This window comes from Cyanistes caeruleus, chromosome 6 (genome assembly GCF_971803275.1).
Source record: "Cyanistes caeruleus chromosome 6, bCyaCae1.hap1.1, whole genome shotgun sequence".
NCBI lineage: Eukaryota > Metazoa > Chordata > Aves > Passeriformes > Paridae > Cyanistes > Cyanistes caeruleus.
In genome coordinates, this window is record NC_141706.1 from 33,153,379 (window position 1) to 33,168,089 (window position 14,711).

The 14,711-nt window shown below is 43.0% G+C and overlaps 1 protein-coding gene and 1 long non-coding RNA gene across 37 annotated transcripts in view; one reads left to right on the forward strand and one right to left on the reverse strand.

Moving 5' to 3' along the window:
* The window catches only part of NUMB (NUMB endocytic adaptor protein), a 119,640-nt gene that overhangs the window by 21,198 nt on the left and 83,731 nt on the right, over positions 1-14,711 (forward strand). For 13 of the 35 annotated variants that reach the window (XM_086891847.1, XM_086891850.1, XM_086891870.1 and 10 more), the window contains exon 1: positions 6,483-6,611. The exons of 5 other annotated variants lie outside the window; for them this stretch is intronic. The gene's annotated coding sequence lies outside the window, so the exon portion shown is untranslated. Of the gene's footprint in view, positions 1-6,410; positions 6,612-14,711 lie in introns of those variants that run through there. 17 more of the 35 variants (XM_086891846.1, XM_086891867.1, XM_086891884.1 and 14 more) reach the window with 4 other exon arrangements.
* On the reverse strand, positions 1,149-6,139 carry LOC147652579 (uncharacterized). Of its 2 annotated transcripts, none has more exons than XR_015287667.1 (3): positions 5,468-6,139; positions 3,625-3,726; positions 1,149-3,182 (listed from the first exon to the last, which is right to left on the reverse strand). It is a non-coding gene; the product is annotated as an uncharacterized LOC147652579 (long non-coding RNA). The 2 variants fall into 2 exon arrangements; XR_015287666.1 differs by having other exon boundaries at positions 5,412-6,116.

A 14,711-nucleotide genomic window follows, 5' to 3' on the forward strand; every position in this document is an offset into this window, starting at 1 on the left:
GCTGCTCTGTGCTTCCAGAGCCTGCAGCTTCAGCATAGGAAACTTTGCTGGAGTGGTAGAACAAGACCCTGCTTGAGGCAAAACTGTAGGGGTTTGTATTGCCAGACTGCGTTTCTGATCTAGACCAAGCTTTAGTAGAAGAAATTCACTATGTAGTACTTTTGTGAGAAGAATCTTTGATGAGCTGCAGTAATTCATGGGAATGAATTTTGCATGAGAATTTCATCTCCAGAGGCTGCTGTGAGTCTAAAGCATTTAACTGCAGCAATTACCCAAGTGTGCCCAGGAAACCTCTGGTTCACAGGGTGTTATTAACCTCTCACAGATATGAATATCAGCTGCACACAATATGTTAAATGGCTAACATTCACAAGGCATGTGCAGATTTGCTGTGAGGGCTACTTACTATATCAAGCATAGGATATAAAGCTGAAAAGAGAATTTTCATCTTTTTCCAGGTTTCAACCCAGACCTACATTTCAATTTTACCACAATTCAGGAGCAGAAATCAGTTAGGCCCAATTAGGATAAATTCAGCTATTAAGTCTAAATTCTAGAATAGACACAGATACCTTAAAGGTTTAAGTTTGTTTGAGTTGCCTTAAAAACAACAGATGAATCAGTATCAGAGAACACCATTGTGCTCTAAGCAATGAAGGCCTTTTTTGTATATGTGCAAGAACAGCTATTTTAATTTTGTAGGTATTTTTCTGACGGAGTTCTTTGGGCACAGCCTTCGTGGCCAAAGCTGCGTGAAGAGCAACGGCAGTAGAAGACTGTCCTGATTGTGGCACGATGGTTTTAGTTAATGGAGACGGGTTTTAGGCGTGCACAGGCTCCGATTTCACGCCTGGGCCGTTGCCGGCTTTGCCAGCAGGTGGCAGAGGCTGATCAGCGCTCTGCCCCCCTGATCTGGGGAACGCGCCCTGGGGACACCGCATCTGCCTGGCAAGGTGACAGCCAGAGGGGAGCGCAAGCAGCCTGTGCGTGCATGTGGGGACTGGAAGAGAAGGGAAGGGCGAGCTCTATTTCAATCCACTCTTTGTTTCCCCAAGGTTAAGCCCTGCTTACCAGAATAATCTTATCAGCTGAAACCGTTTCTACAGAACTGGACCCTTAACAAAACTGAGATGCAAGCGCTTGAAATATGGTAAAAGTTAGACCATTGTAGGCTTTAATTATATGTAAGCATGGCAAAACAGGCTTGGGAGGGGGAAGACTTGAAAAACTTGGGCGTCTGGATTGTTATTTGTGTTACTGCTTAATTTACTGGCGTACAACTGATCCTTCAGAGAAGAAGCCGAGTGCTGTGCACAGAGCCTGACCTGAGTTACACCAGGATATCTGTAATGACAGCAGCAAAGCTGTTCTGGGTGTTTACCAGTACAGGTTCAAAGTCTCATTTGAGGGCCCTGATCTTCATAGGGATGTCAGTTTCTACTGCTGAAAGACAGTTGATTGACACTGGATTTTTTTTGATGGATAACGAAGTCTCTGAGTGAAGGACACAGTGGAAAATAATAATGGCTAAATATAACAAGAAAGCATTTATTTCAACAATTCAGTCTTTCTAATAATAAATGCTTTCAAGAATAAAGAATGTTGCTATTTTTCTGCATGACACAAGAAAGGGTTTTGACCTAGGGCAAAGGAGAGAGGGAGAGCTTCAGTATCATTTACAGAGTGCTCAAATGGTTGTTTAGGAGTAGCCACAAGGTTTACATGCTGTTTGCATTCATTGTCCAATATTTCAAGGGAATTTGTCTAAAGAATTAAGTGTCATGTACAACTCTTTAAATAAACAAAAGGAAAGTAATACAGATCTCTGTATGATTAGGTGATCCCTAGCTGCTGCTCACACAGAGTAGCAACTGGAGGCTCAATTATATTTCTTAATTAGAATTTAGCACAAAGTTACTTGGATTTTATGAACATATAAGCTGCATTGCCAAGAGCCACACATGTTTTATTTAAGAGGACTTATAAATATGGTGAGTACAACCTATTAGAGAGTCAAAAGTGACTTCAAAAGAAGTAAGTAAATAGCACCTTAAAGAGATGTAGGGTTCATTTGATATTTTAACCTTATGCCATTCAAATAATAGAAATCTCAAATTTAAGGAGCAGTTTTGGGTAAGGCCTGATCCTGCTATGAGTAGCTATGAGTGGTCTTCACTAATGAGTGGAAAGGGCAAATTCTTTGCAGTTTCCTGTGTATTGGATACTCAGTTGTTCACCACCATGCAAACTTTGTGTTCCCAGCAAACCATAAATGTAAACCGGTAACTTTTAGAAAGCTAAACCCAGCTTAATCCTTTCTCTTATTATTACTTTACTGATGACCTTCCTTTTGCACCATCAGTTCTGTTCTCATGCCAAAACTAATACATAGTAAGGATAAAGAGCATTTAAAGCCTTCACTAACAGGTTTGCTTAGCTGACAATCTTTCTCATACAGCCCAGCTACATCCACAATGTCATCACTGGAAGGACACTGGGCTGGATTGTGAAGCCTGCTCCTCGTTGTGAAAGCTATAAAGTTCACTGCCAGATAACAAGACTGAAAGCTAATTCAGGAACTGTTTCTCAAGAGCTATCCTCTGGCCTCCCTCATCAGAGTGAATGCACTCACTCACTGAAGCATCTTTTGGCAGCAGCTTTGGCCTTCCTCCAGCTGTTTCTCTCTTCTCAGGGATTTTCTTGTTCAGTGACTGGTTGTGGTCTTTAATCCTGGTTATCTTGTACAAGGAGCCCCACTGAGAAAAGAAGCCTTCCCCGCCATGGAACAGCCAAATTAAAGCACATTTGTAAAAATCATAATTAGAAGGTCCTGTCCTCCCTATGAAATTATCTTTTTGGAGGGATTTGGAAGCACAATTTTCTTTTGTACCATGTGACATTAAAGCAGATATATTGGAATTAAAGCTGAATTAAAATAATGTATTTAAGTAGGACCCTTGACTGAGTTTACTCACCACCTTGACTGGGCATGTGTACTTCTAAATTTTGAAATAATTTTATGAGGATTTTTGTTCTTTTATTAGGTGCCTTCTAGCATTTGGTAGCATTGAGCAGATATCATCTGCAGTGACTCCATAGGCAGTGATTAAATACAAATCTCCAGACTTTGAGGCTCCAGCAGAAGGAGAGAAATAAATGGCCATGAGCAGAAAATCCTCATCCTAAAATGAAGGCAAAGAGAACCTGAATGAAATATTTGTCCTGTTGCATTAATCACATCTAAATAACGAATGTAGAAAGTACAGTCAAACTCTTCCTGCATAAATCACATATCTTCTGATAGAGAATATCCTTTTGATATGCGCAGACCATGGCTCTTGACAAGCTGTTTGGATGATGGTTTTCCATGGAAGACAGGTTTTAAAGGATTCTTACTCTTCATATCCTTTCCGTACAAATGATGGCAACTGCATAGTTTTGCTCATTAAATACATTTACGCCCACTATTTTTAGATTAACATGTAGTTTTGTTAACATAGGGCAGCACTATTCAACATTTGCTTCTTCTGTAGGCTTCTCATAGTCAGAAGCCTTGCAAAAAGACTTTACATTTTGTTTCCTATACTGAAGTTTTTCTGAAGTACTCTGAAATTGCTTGCTCACCTCAGATGCAGCACTACCAAGATGAAAATATTAAGCAAACAGAATGCCTTGGCTTAGCAACCATGTTGGTTCAGATCTGCTCAGAGCATGACAGGAGAAAGCCTGTAAAGCAGTGAAAGAAAGTGAAAGGTAGTACTTGCTTATTTGCCTCCCATAGTAGATATGTGTTGCTACTAGCCAATATGGCACCTTATAGAAGTATTTTTTAACATGTGCTCATCCACACACACAAGCTCCTATTGTTTTATACGCATTGCCAAAAAGATGGAATTCCTCTTGGTGAGCATAAAAATGCGTATGTGGTAGTATTTATACTGGCATGGCTTGTTCCTAGAAGGGATAATATTATGGTGTGATTAGAGAAAGGAGATTTAATCACTGACATTATTTTAGATAACCAATAGGGAAGAACGATGTTAAGCCTCCAGGTATCTGCAGTGGGGATAAAGGAGTTTGCATTGTCATGAATGTGTGTGTAATATATTCTCAGGTCCTTAGGGAATAGCACGCTCTCCTGCTGTCCCACTGAGTCCAGGAAGGATCTTGGCTAGAAAGGCACAGCTGACAGGAGTCAGTGGGCATGACAGGAACAATCAAGTCCGTTAATACTGTGTATTACACAGTGAGCCCTGTTCCCAGCCTTAAAGAAAAGGCAATAAGGGACAAATTTGGTTTGGTTTCTTGTGAATGCTATGAAGTATCTTCCAATTCTTTGTTATCCATGAAGATCAAAGTATTTGAAGCTTTGCTTCCAGTATAAGACCTTGAAGAAGTAATTTCTCCCTCTCCCATGGAAACGCTGTGGGAAGACTGAGTACACAGAACGTGCCTTGGACCCGCAGCGCAGCACTGTGAATGTGCAGATTGTTATGCTGGATGCTCAGCATGTCCAGCTAAGTGACCTCTAGGGTCATCTTCCTTTCCTTTCCCAGCACAGCCCCCTCTCCTTTCAGTCACCAACGACCATATGGGGAGGTCAAGTTATCAGCTGAGCAGAGAAGCAGTAATGGCAACAAATGAATTTAGCTATCTAATAAATATTTGTAAAAGCTAAGAATAGCTGAAGCATACATTATATTTTATTTACAATAGCATGTCCTGGCCTTTTCCTTTATACTTTTCATTTGGAAGCAGAGCTTCTTGACAATATGGGAATTGTTCATTTGGAATTAAGTTTTCATAAGAAATTAAGGGCTCCATGCTTTACAAAAATTTCTGTCAGAAGTCCAGAGACTGTGAATAAGGTGAAGTGTTACTCTGAAGGTACTGGGAATTCAGTATGTTAAGAGCTATGTTAAGTCAAGAATGTTTTCATAAAATCAGAAGAAAACTTAGGACTGGTAGAAATATCTTATCCTCTAATAATTTTTGAATATTTGAGAGGGAAGACAGCTCTCTGCCTTGATTTTGCTTTCCTTGGAAAGCAAAGGGGCATACAAAAGGATGTAAGGAGAACCCTTGCATCTGCTCAATTTAATTTATGAGCAAGGGATGACTTGAGGGTCAGAGCATCAGTCTGAAACTCAGAGTTAGTGTCGCATTCATACTTCTGCCTGAGCACTTCCTATGTAAACTTGGTAAATGATTTTTGCACATGATGCTCTGAAATTCCCAGTGATTTCAGTTGCTTTGTTTTCTGGATGTTTGCCAGCCAACATTATGGCCCGTGTTCTTTGTTGCTCTGTTTCTTTGCTTGATTCAGAAACAAAGAGGAATAAGGGGGATGGGGTATGCAGGAGAATATAATAATGCAGAGAAACATCATGTAATCTTTGCATTTCAATTACCTTCAAAATTTATTTTTTTTTCCCAGCTGAATGCACCGGGAACTGTTCTGGCTTACATTTTGGATGAAGTAGCTGCTCGAAAGGCTGGTGAGAGGAGACAGCTGTTGGAAATCTGCATTCCGGTTAACGCGTTCAGTCCAAGCCCCGTATGTGCAGGGTACTGCTCGCAAGGGTACTGCTCCCAGAGGATTCCCCTGGGTGGCTCCCCTTTGAAGCACATCCTCCCTGCTGAATTCAGCACCTGGTACTGTCTCCGCTTCCGAAAATGGAGGCATACCAGTGTTTCTTGGGCCGAAGGACGGATATCCTGAGAATACTGTGGTTCTCAGAAAGTCTCAGTCGTGGAGATTAAAGGAGCCTGCTCGCGTTTTTCCTGCAAGCCTGGCCTCAGGCTGATGTAGGGCATCACGTTTCTGGAGAGCTGGCATTAGCAGCACGTCTCACTGCAGCCCCCAGGGAAGGTGTCAGTCACCACATGTGGTTTATCGGGAGGGAAACCGAGGTGGCACTGGGGCTGCGGCGACCCTCCTCCTGATGCCACCACCGTGGCAGCCGTGAGGAGACAAGAACCACGGCTGAACCGAACCGGAGACGGGGGGGTAGAAGGCGTATCACTCCTTTCCGCATCAGCGGGACGCCGACCGGGAGGGTGCCCGAGAGCCGGGCGGGTCCTGACCCCGGCCCGGCCGCGGCCGCCGCCTTCCCGCCGCGCCGCGCAGCCGAGCCCCGGGGGGACGGGCCCAGCGCCGCAGTGGCACCTCGGGCAGCCAATCCTGGCACGCTGCTCCCACCGCGTCAGCCAATCAGAACCGACAGCGAGAGATTGGGGGCGCCAAAGCCCCGGCGTGAATAAAACACCCGGGACCTGTGGGGCGGGGATGGGCGGGGCGAGGCTTTGACGGGCGGTTCCTCACACCAATCCGAAGGTCGAACTTCAGGGCGCTTGGCCAATGAACCGCCGGAGTAGGCGTGGCTGGCGGAGGGGGCGGGAGCGGCGGCCAGGGGGCGGGGGCGGAGCGGCGGCGGCGGCGGCGCTGCTCGGTGGCGACGGGCGGCGGAGGAGGCGCCGGAGGGAGGCGGCTGCGGGCAGCAGGTGAGCACGGCCGGGCCGCGGTGCGGGGAAGGGCCTTCGCCGCGGCGGCCGATAGCTGGAACCGCGGGCGGGCGCGACGCGGCCGTGCCAAACCCCGCGGGGCGCGGGTGGGTCCGGCGGCGGGAGGGGCTCCGGAGGCGGGGGAAGCCTGAGGGGCCGGAGGGGATGAGGGGGGGCAGGGGTACCCCGGGAAAGTGCGTGCGGAGACCGGGGGCGTTGTGGGGGCGCCCTCCGGTCCCCGCCCCGGCGGGGGGCGGTGGGGTGGGGCGCGATCCCCGGGGTGCGGTGGAGCGGGGGCCCGGCGCAGGTGGAGCCTGCGGGGGGCGGCCGCGGAACGGAGGGCCCTGCGGGGAGCACCGAGCCGCCGGCCCGAGGGAGCGACCCCTGGGGCGGCGCCGCTTCATGGGGTTCTCCCGGGGCTGCCTCCTGTGCCTGCGGTCTCTCCTAGGCCTTGAATCCCGGCCAGGTTTCCGTCAAAGGGTCCCTCCGGCGCGGCCGCTCCCGGGCGCTTTGTATCGCTTGCCGCCCCTGCGTGGCCGTGGGAGCGAGTGGGGGCTCCGGGAAGTAGGGGCTGCTCCGTCTCAGCTGGGGCTGGGGCGCTGTGAAGTTCGGTAGGCGTCGGAATGAGGCTTTTGGGCGATGGAGCTGACGACCCGGTCTGGCAGCGGGAGTTGTAGGGGAAAGGGCCCCCGTGAGCAGCGGGGCTCGTCTCTTTTCACCCGGTTCGTGGCTTGGCCGGTGCCTCAGTGCGTGTGCGGCAGCTCGCCAGGCTGCACAAAGGAACAGCCGGCAGGGTTCGGCCCGTCCTGCGGGCGCAAGAGGGATGGATGAGCAACAGCGTGCGGGGCGGGGGCTGCGGCGGGCCCGGGGAGCATCGCCCCGCTCCGTGCTCGGTCGGTCACGAAGGGTTAAAATGCAGCTCCCGTTCGGAATGCCCTGAACTCCCTTCGTTGCGCTCATGGAGATGAAGAGTCTTCAAGAATGAAATGATGTATCCCTTACAGTAGAGTTAATGTCTTGCAGCAGCTCTGATCTACAACTCGTTCGGTCCAGTAGATTTATATAACCTGCTCATTAATGGTTTATGAAATGATAAGGGAGCTTTTCTCTGTCCTGGTGTGTTTTCTGTGTTGTTGTCAATATTTCCTAGTTCAGCTTTCTGGAGTAGGAGAAGCTTATAGCTGTCAACAATGTATATTTGTACCATTTAGGGCATTTTGTTTTGCTCTCTCGTTTTGTATTTTTGATCATTCTGCATCCCGATATAGGCTCCTGAATGAGGAGAGTGAGTAAAATGGAAGGCACAGTCATTCTCTTTGGCTACAGTAATACTCTAGGTATGACTTGTAACAAAAAATGTAAATATTTGAATGGATTTCTGACTCAGTTCTATTTGACTTATTGATCTGTGATTACTGCTAAAATGGTCTTTATGATTATGCAGAAGTTAATAGTTACCATAGAGAAAGAGACTGTTTTTCTGTTCATCAGTGAGTGTTTTCCATTTCTTCATCTCTTGGCAATTGTCTGTGGAAGTGCTGTTTTTTTCCCTTAGCAAAAGTCTTACAGAAGAAATAAGAATGTGAATGAAGTCCAAAACAATGAATTTCAGATGTGTTCATCTTTGCCTGTGATTCTAAGAGTCTTGGTAACCTGAGTTATCATACAGTAAAAGCTTTTTAATCTGAAATTGCATATAGTGTTGGTTTTAAGCCTCAGTGAAAATTCAGATTTACAGGATTCTAAACATAACATGTAAAAGATTTTTTTTTTCCTAAAATATACATGTGAAGTGCAATTCAAATCAGCCATTTAAATCCTTACTAGCAGAAAATTTATTTTTCATCCTGGGAATTACTTTTCTGCATTCATTATTCAGCTTAATGTGTGGAAACTGAAGGCACATGTAAACTAGACAGAGTAGACAAGTTTGTTTATCTTCTCAACCTAGTGTTGTGAAACCTTCTGATTTTGTGTTAGTAGCTTGACAGCATTATGCTTTTGGGAAGAAAAAAACCCAAACCAACAAGACACATTGGGCTCTTAAAACTTGCCAGACTTCTAAGTCTTACATTTTGTAGTTTGATAGAGCAGCTTGGTGTCAGAATGATCTGTAAGTAATTTTCTTTCCTACCGTAATGGATATGATGGAATAAAAACTTTCTGAAATAGTAGTGAATGTCTTTGCAAAAGTGCTTCCTTCCCCAGGAATAGAAGCTATTGGGAAAAACATATTGTAGTAGATTTTTTATTGTGTGTTTGTGAGAGCCTGTTACAGCACTGTGCAGGATTCTTGAATTCTGCCTATAGCTGGCTTTATATCACTAGTAATATTGATGGAGCTGCATAACATTGGAAAAAATTTAATTGCTCTAATACTATAGAAATGAAATATTTTGTACTCTAGAAAATATGTTTTACAGAATCTACTAGGTAAGAGATTGGCAGCCTAAGTTGGTCCGGTTGATGACTTCAGAGTTGTATCCTACTTTTTGCACTCATCTACTCGTCTGACACCCTGCTGACTTCGTTCTTTCCTTTAGGGGAGGGGTCAAAGTTTACTTATATTCTTATTTGTTCTGCCAGCTTATCAAGCAAGCTTGGTTTAAACTAATGTGAAAGCTTGTCCTTAGTCTTGTTTTTGGAATTTGCTTTGATCACTGAACATACATTAAAATTACAAATTTCTTGTTTAGTCTCAGTTGATCTCGCAGTATTAATAAGTGAGATTGGAGCATATTGCCTTTCTTTTGCTGCAGAATACCCAGCATAAATTCAATCAAGCTAAGACTTAACATGTCTCTACAATCATATTATTACATTACCACCAGAGCAGCTTTGATTTTTCTGCCAGTGCTTTCACCAAAAGGATCTGTTTTCCCCCTGTTAGTCTTTCTTTGCTGATCCAGCTGAAAGTGGTTGTACAGAAAAATGTTAAGCTTCAGTTGGATCAACTGCCTGAACTGACTTCATGGCTATACAAATGTTATTGCTTGCATAGGAGGAGGAGGAGGCTGTAACCACTCTTTGCTGAAGCAGCTCAATTTTAGTTTTGCCTAAGCTTGTCAATAGACTTGGCAGCTTAAACTGAAGCTCCGGTGGTCATGTCTCCTTCTTTACTGCATCTTCAGCTGCTGGCAAGGAAGCCTTTGTGACTGCAAGTTAAGTAAAGTCAGGGAGTTAATCAGGCTAATAGTTAATTGCTTTTTTTTTTGTTTTGTTGAATTTTGGCTGGATTATGTATCTGAACTGGCTAATCATCTAGGTCAGGGAGTGGAAATGGGACTTGCATTGAAATGGGGTTGGAGATGGGGCCATAGGAGCTCTGTTTGAAATGTCTGAGCTTTTCTGCAACCATACATTTTCATCAGCATGGCCTGGGTTAACAGAGACCTATAGCAAACTGTATCAAGCTGGCTTGGCAGGTAAAAATCGCAACAAATTGGAGGGTGTTCTTCCATTTCTCTCAGCGTGCACGTTGATGTGGGTGGTAACAGTAATGGGCAGAGGATGCGGAACTAGGGATGTGCACAGTGCAGTAACCTCAGACTGACGTAGCTGAGGAAGTGTCTGGAAGAGGATTTGTTCTCATCCTAAGGGTGGGATCCATCAAATGCTCATTTTGAACTAATGTTCTTTATAATGCATAGTTAAAGCAGATGTTGCATCAGAAAGAAGAAAATTTTAATAATAAGCAAGATCAGGAAGAGTCTTCTGTTCTGCTGTGCAGGATGTGGGTTTTGTTGTTGTTTTGGGTTTTTTTCCTTCTGTTTCTTTTTTTTTTCTTGTTTGTTTATTTTCCTTCATTTTTATTGACCAATACTTGCAACTGGCAGACCCCAGTTTGGATGTATAAATGGCATGATGTCTTATGTAGCTGCAGTTAGACATTCATCCAGACTCCTTTGAAGCATGTGGTTAGGAGATAGCTCTGAAAATGTGAATTGCTTTGTTTGGCATTTGTCTTACACAGTAATTCTTTGTGGAGTCCTGGTGTTCTGTAGTAGTAATTACCAGATGTGATGGCTTAAAGATGTTTCTGTACTCTGACTTCTGTTTCTGCAGAGTTGTGACTGAAAGTGTGTCAGGACAAATTCATTTGCGTGTGAGAAATTGCTTGAAAGGAATATGTATGCCAAAATGTAAAGGTGCTCTTGAGGAAAATGTGCAGCCATTAATTTCAGAGTCTGGGGATCTGAAACAAGCTCTTGGCTTCTTTGAGTGCTGAATCTGTAGGATTTTTGAGATTTTGCTGATGAGTTTTGATACTGAAGACAGAACCAAAGTTAACCTTCTAAGTGAAACTGTTGTTTCAAGTACAGTGTGTTAAGACTTGGACCAAACTGTTTGGAATCTTTTTCTGATTACCTTTCCTTTTCTGGGAAACAACAAACTGGAACTTCCTGGTGAACTGGATTATAAGCAGTACTGTAGGTATACATAGAGAGTTTATTCTGAAGAACTGCTTTCTGTAGGTGTGTACTTGGTCACTGGCCTGGGCTTCTTCTCATCTAAGAGCTACAAGTGTTTCTGAACCAAGAAAAAACATGTACTTGGCCAGAACCACTCTTACTGTGTGATAGCTATTCTAAATTTGGATGTGACCACTCTTAATCAGTTTATTTTTCTGGGGCAAAAACTCCAAACATCAATGATCTCTCTTTCCTTCTACTTTAAATGTTGTTTAAACTTCATTAATGCAATTCAAGCCTCTGTAGAGGCTCCATTCTCAGCAGCAGACTGATTTTAGACTGTTAAAGAAGCTTATTTCTGTAATCCACCAGGACTAGAGATACCTCAGCATTTCCAAGGCTGTGCAGTTTGCTGATGGACACCACTGAGCATGTGCCTTGTAAGTGCTGAGTGGCTCATAAATGCTTGGATCTTTAGTTAGCTGATATCTTTATGTGTTGCATTAAGATTTTAAGTGAGGATAGTCTTCTTTCAAAGGCATTAATTAATCAACTTCTGTAGTAAAAAATCTGTGGAGACATGTGAGGGAATTTGTTCCCCATATGGAGGAATGACACAAATAGAAACTTGATTCGCAGTTAATATAGACTGGGTCTAGCTTTTGTTTAGTAACTAATGATAAAAGTGTTGGATTTATATTTTCCCACAGTATAAGGGAAAAGCAAGTGTGTTCCTGCCTTCCAAATGTGTTTAACAGCAAACTTGTAATTTTGGATTTTTTTTTTTCTGGAACTCAGTAGCACTAGACCAGTTTACATGAATCAAGGAGCTGAATGCCATAGTCCCATGAAACTTAATTGCTGGGGTTGCTTTTTTGTCCAGTATTTGTTTCTTACTCAAATTAATACTCTAAGTTCTGTGGGGAAAAAAACCAGCAGATAATTTTTGTTACAAAAAGACAGTTGTTACTAATTTGATTTGTACAGGTGGCTGTAACTGCAGGACTACAGAGCCATGTAGGTTGTGCTTTGAGGGTTGTGGCTGCCTCATGTCTCAGCAGTGGGTCAGATGAATTTTCCAGCCTTTCCCTGTGCTTTACTACTATGTCTTTAGCATATACTTTTTTTTAAGGCTGGCAATTTTATTGTCTGAGTCTGCTTAACATGGTATTTCTGCTGACTGTTTTTGATTTAAAAGAATGAGATGTGACACTGTTTCCAAAAAGCCTGTTAGGCTTAATCTGGTCTGAAAAGTCTGAGGAAGAATTTACCCATCATTAGTGTGGCACTAGTCAAAGTTTAGTGCTGTGGGTTCCTGTGCAAGGTCTTCCTTGTAGTCCTGATCAGTGCAGAGTCCGCATTTATGTTGAGTCATTGCATTTCAGGTTGAAATGTGTATCACCTGTGCATCAAGTTCCCTAACCCAGTCTGAAAATCTGAGTATTAGAATTAGATTGTCTGGTTTAAGGTCTTACGTAATAAATCAGACTTTAGAGGATTCAGCTGCTGTGATGTTGGTTTTACTTTCTGTATTTTAGCACATACATACTGATAGAGTGGCTTTTCGGGGTTTCTTATCTCTTCCCCCACCCCAGTTGAATTATCAGTAAGCTCGTTAATAGCTAGGATTATTTGTGTGCTCTCACATTAACAGACCTTGAACATTATCAGAGTTTAATATTGATGTCCAATTTTGCTTGTGTCTATAACGTTTGGTATTTCTGTGTAGGTTTCAGCGTCTATGTGAGAAGCATATTTTATGTGATGTGCTCTTTAACTGGATTTGCACAGGGTAGCTTTGAAAGAGTATCATGACATTTGTATATATATTTATTTACACATGAAGATTGCTTCCTTTTTTTTTAAATGACATGAATATATCAGAGGCCATTTGCTAGGTTAAAGTGTCTCTCAACTGTGCCGTGCCTGGATTTTCCTGTGTCAAGTAAGCAGCCGATAAGTAAAAAGCTCCTCAGTCTTTGAGCAACTGGGTACTCCTGTGTGTTCTCTTAGCTTGGTAGCAGAAAGCCAGCCTTCTGCAAGGGAATGAAAGACTGCAATTCAGTTGGCCTGTATCTTTTTAATAGGATAATTTCTGAAAGTGTCGGTAAAATAGTTGTGTTTTTAACAACCTTTCTGACTTTATGTATAAAATCTAACCTATGGCTTGGATTTGCTGTGTGCTGCTGTAAAGTAGAAGACAGTCACTGAATTCTTTGTCAAACTGCAGGTGTTATGAATAGGTGCATCATGCTAGTATTCAATGTGGATTGTTTATCATTGTAAGATTTTCTAGGCCCAAACTCTAACGCCAAAATACATGAATATTACTTTGCTGTCGGGTGGGGTAGGGTACACCCCTTTAAAGAGGTATATGCTTAATACTACCTAAATGTTTTCTTTGTTCTTAGAAGTACAGAATTTGTTTCTCAAATGTGACTTTTATTGATGTATGTGACATAATACAGATTCATGTCCATTATCTCACATTTCAGATACGGTCCCATACTTAAAATCTTATTTTTAGTTGCAATAAGTTATTCTCTGCACAGATAACTCTTGCTTTGAGCATTCTTTATTTTGCCTGATACAGTTTGTTCTCAAGATAGTCAGTCATATCAACAGTGTTCAGCATCTACTCCATGCACAGACCAGGAACATAACTGTGACTAGAAAAGGCAAGGTGGTTTGTCTGCCTACAGTGTTTGTTGACTTAAAGGCGAGGACCCAATTCTGAAAATCATATGGTGTAAAGAATATTTATCACTCAAGCAGAGAAAAAAAAAATCGGCTCTATCATAGTTTAACTACTGTTAAATTTAACTACTGTTAAATTGTTATTCTAGGATTGTAGACATGGTTCTTCCTTTCTTCTGGGGCAGGCAGTGCTGAGGTAGGAACACAGATACACCAAAAACTGTGAGGTCCTGAACTGTGGAAATTCTTGTTCTGGAAGACTTAGGGAAGATAAAGGAGGAGATTATAACAATAATAATTTTTGAGGAAATCCAGGATTAAAACCTTTCTGATTCTGTCTTGATTTCCTTATTGCTCAATTTTCTGCTTTAATTTCTTAATAATGTACTGCAGTGTTTTGCTATGAATGACTATTTTGGTTGTGGAAAAAAAAGTTCCACAAAATGGCTTGCCTTCTCCTGTTGGATATTTTCTCTCACTTGCAGGAATTTGGTTGATTTGATATTGTTTTGCTCTCTTTCATCTCCTGCATTTCAGGCAAAAAAAAAAAAAAATTCAAAAAATGAATTATGTATTCAGAGGTAAGAAACCTTTTTGGAATGTGGCATGTCCTGGAATTTTCTGAGATGCTGGATCACGACTTACCTCCAGTCGTGCCTGATGACAGCTAAACTTCTTGCACTTCTGAATTGCAGTTCAACATCCCAGGACTGTTTGATTGTATATTCATTTCCTTAACTGAATAAATTATTTCCTTTTTCCAGATTTGTTTTCAGCAGGATCAATCCCTGTTTTCACTTCTGCAACCACTACCCCTGGAGCTTTGGGTGGGGGAGGACAAACAGAGGGGCTGTGCTGTTGCTAAAAGGAAGTGACATGGATCCGGTGCACGCAGCTACTGTGATGTAGTTCATTTTGGAAATGGTCCTGCCTGCCTGCCTCCTTCACCCTCCAAAGATCCTACCTCAGAGGTTATGCATTCAGGAGCTCTTCCCTAGAGTTTCTTCTAGATGCATAAGTGATTTCTGTGGCACAAGTAATGATGGCTCTGTCTGTTTTTAGTAAAGAAGCATCTGTAGGTCCAATTATGTGAGCAGT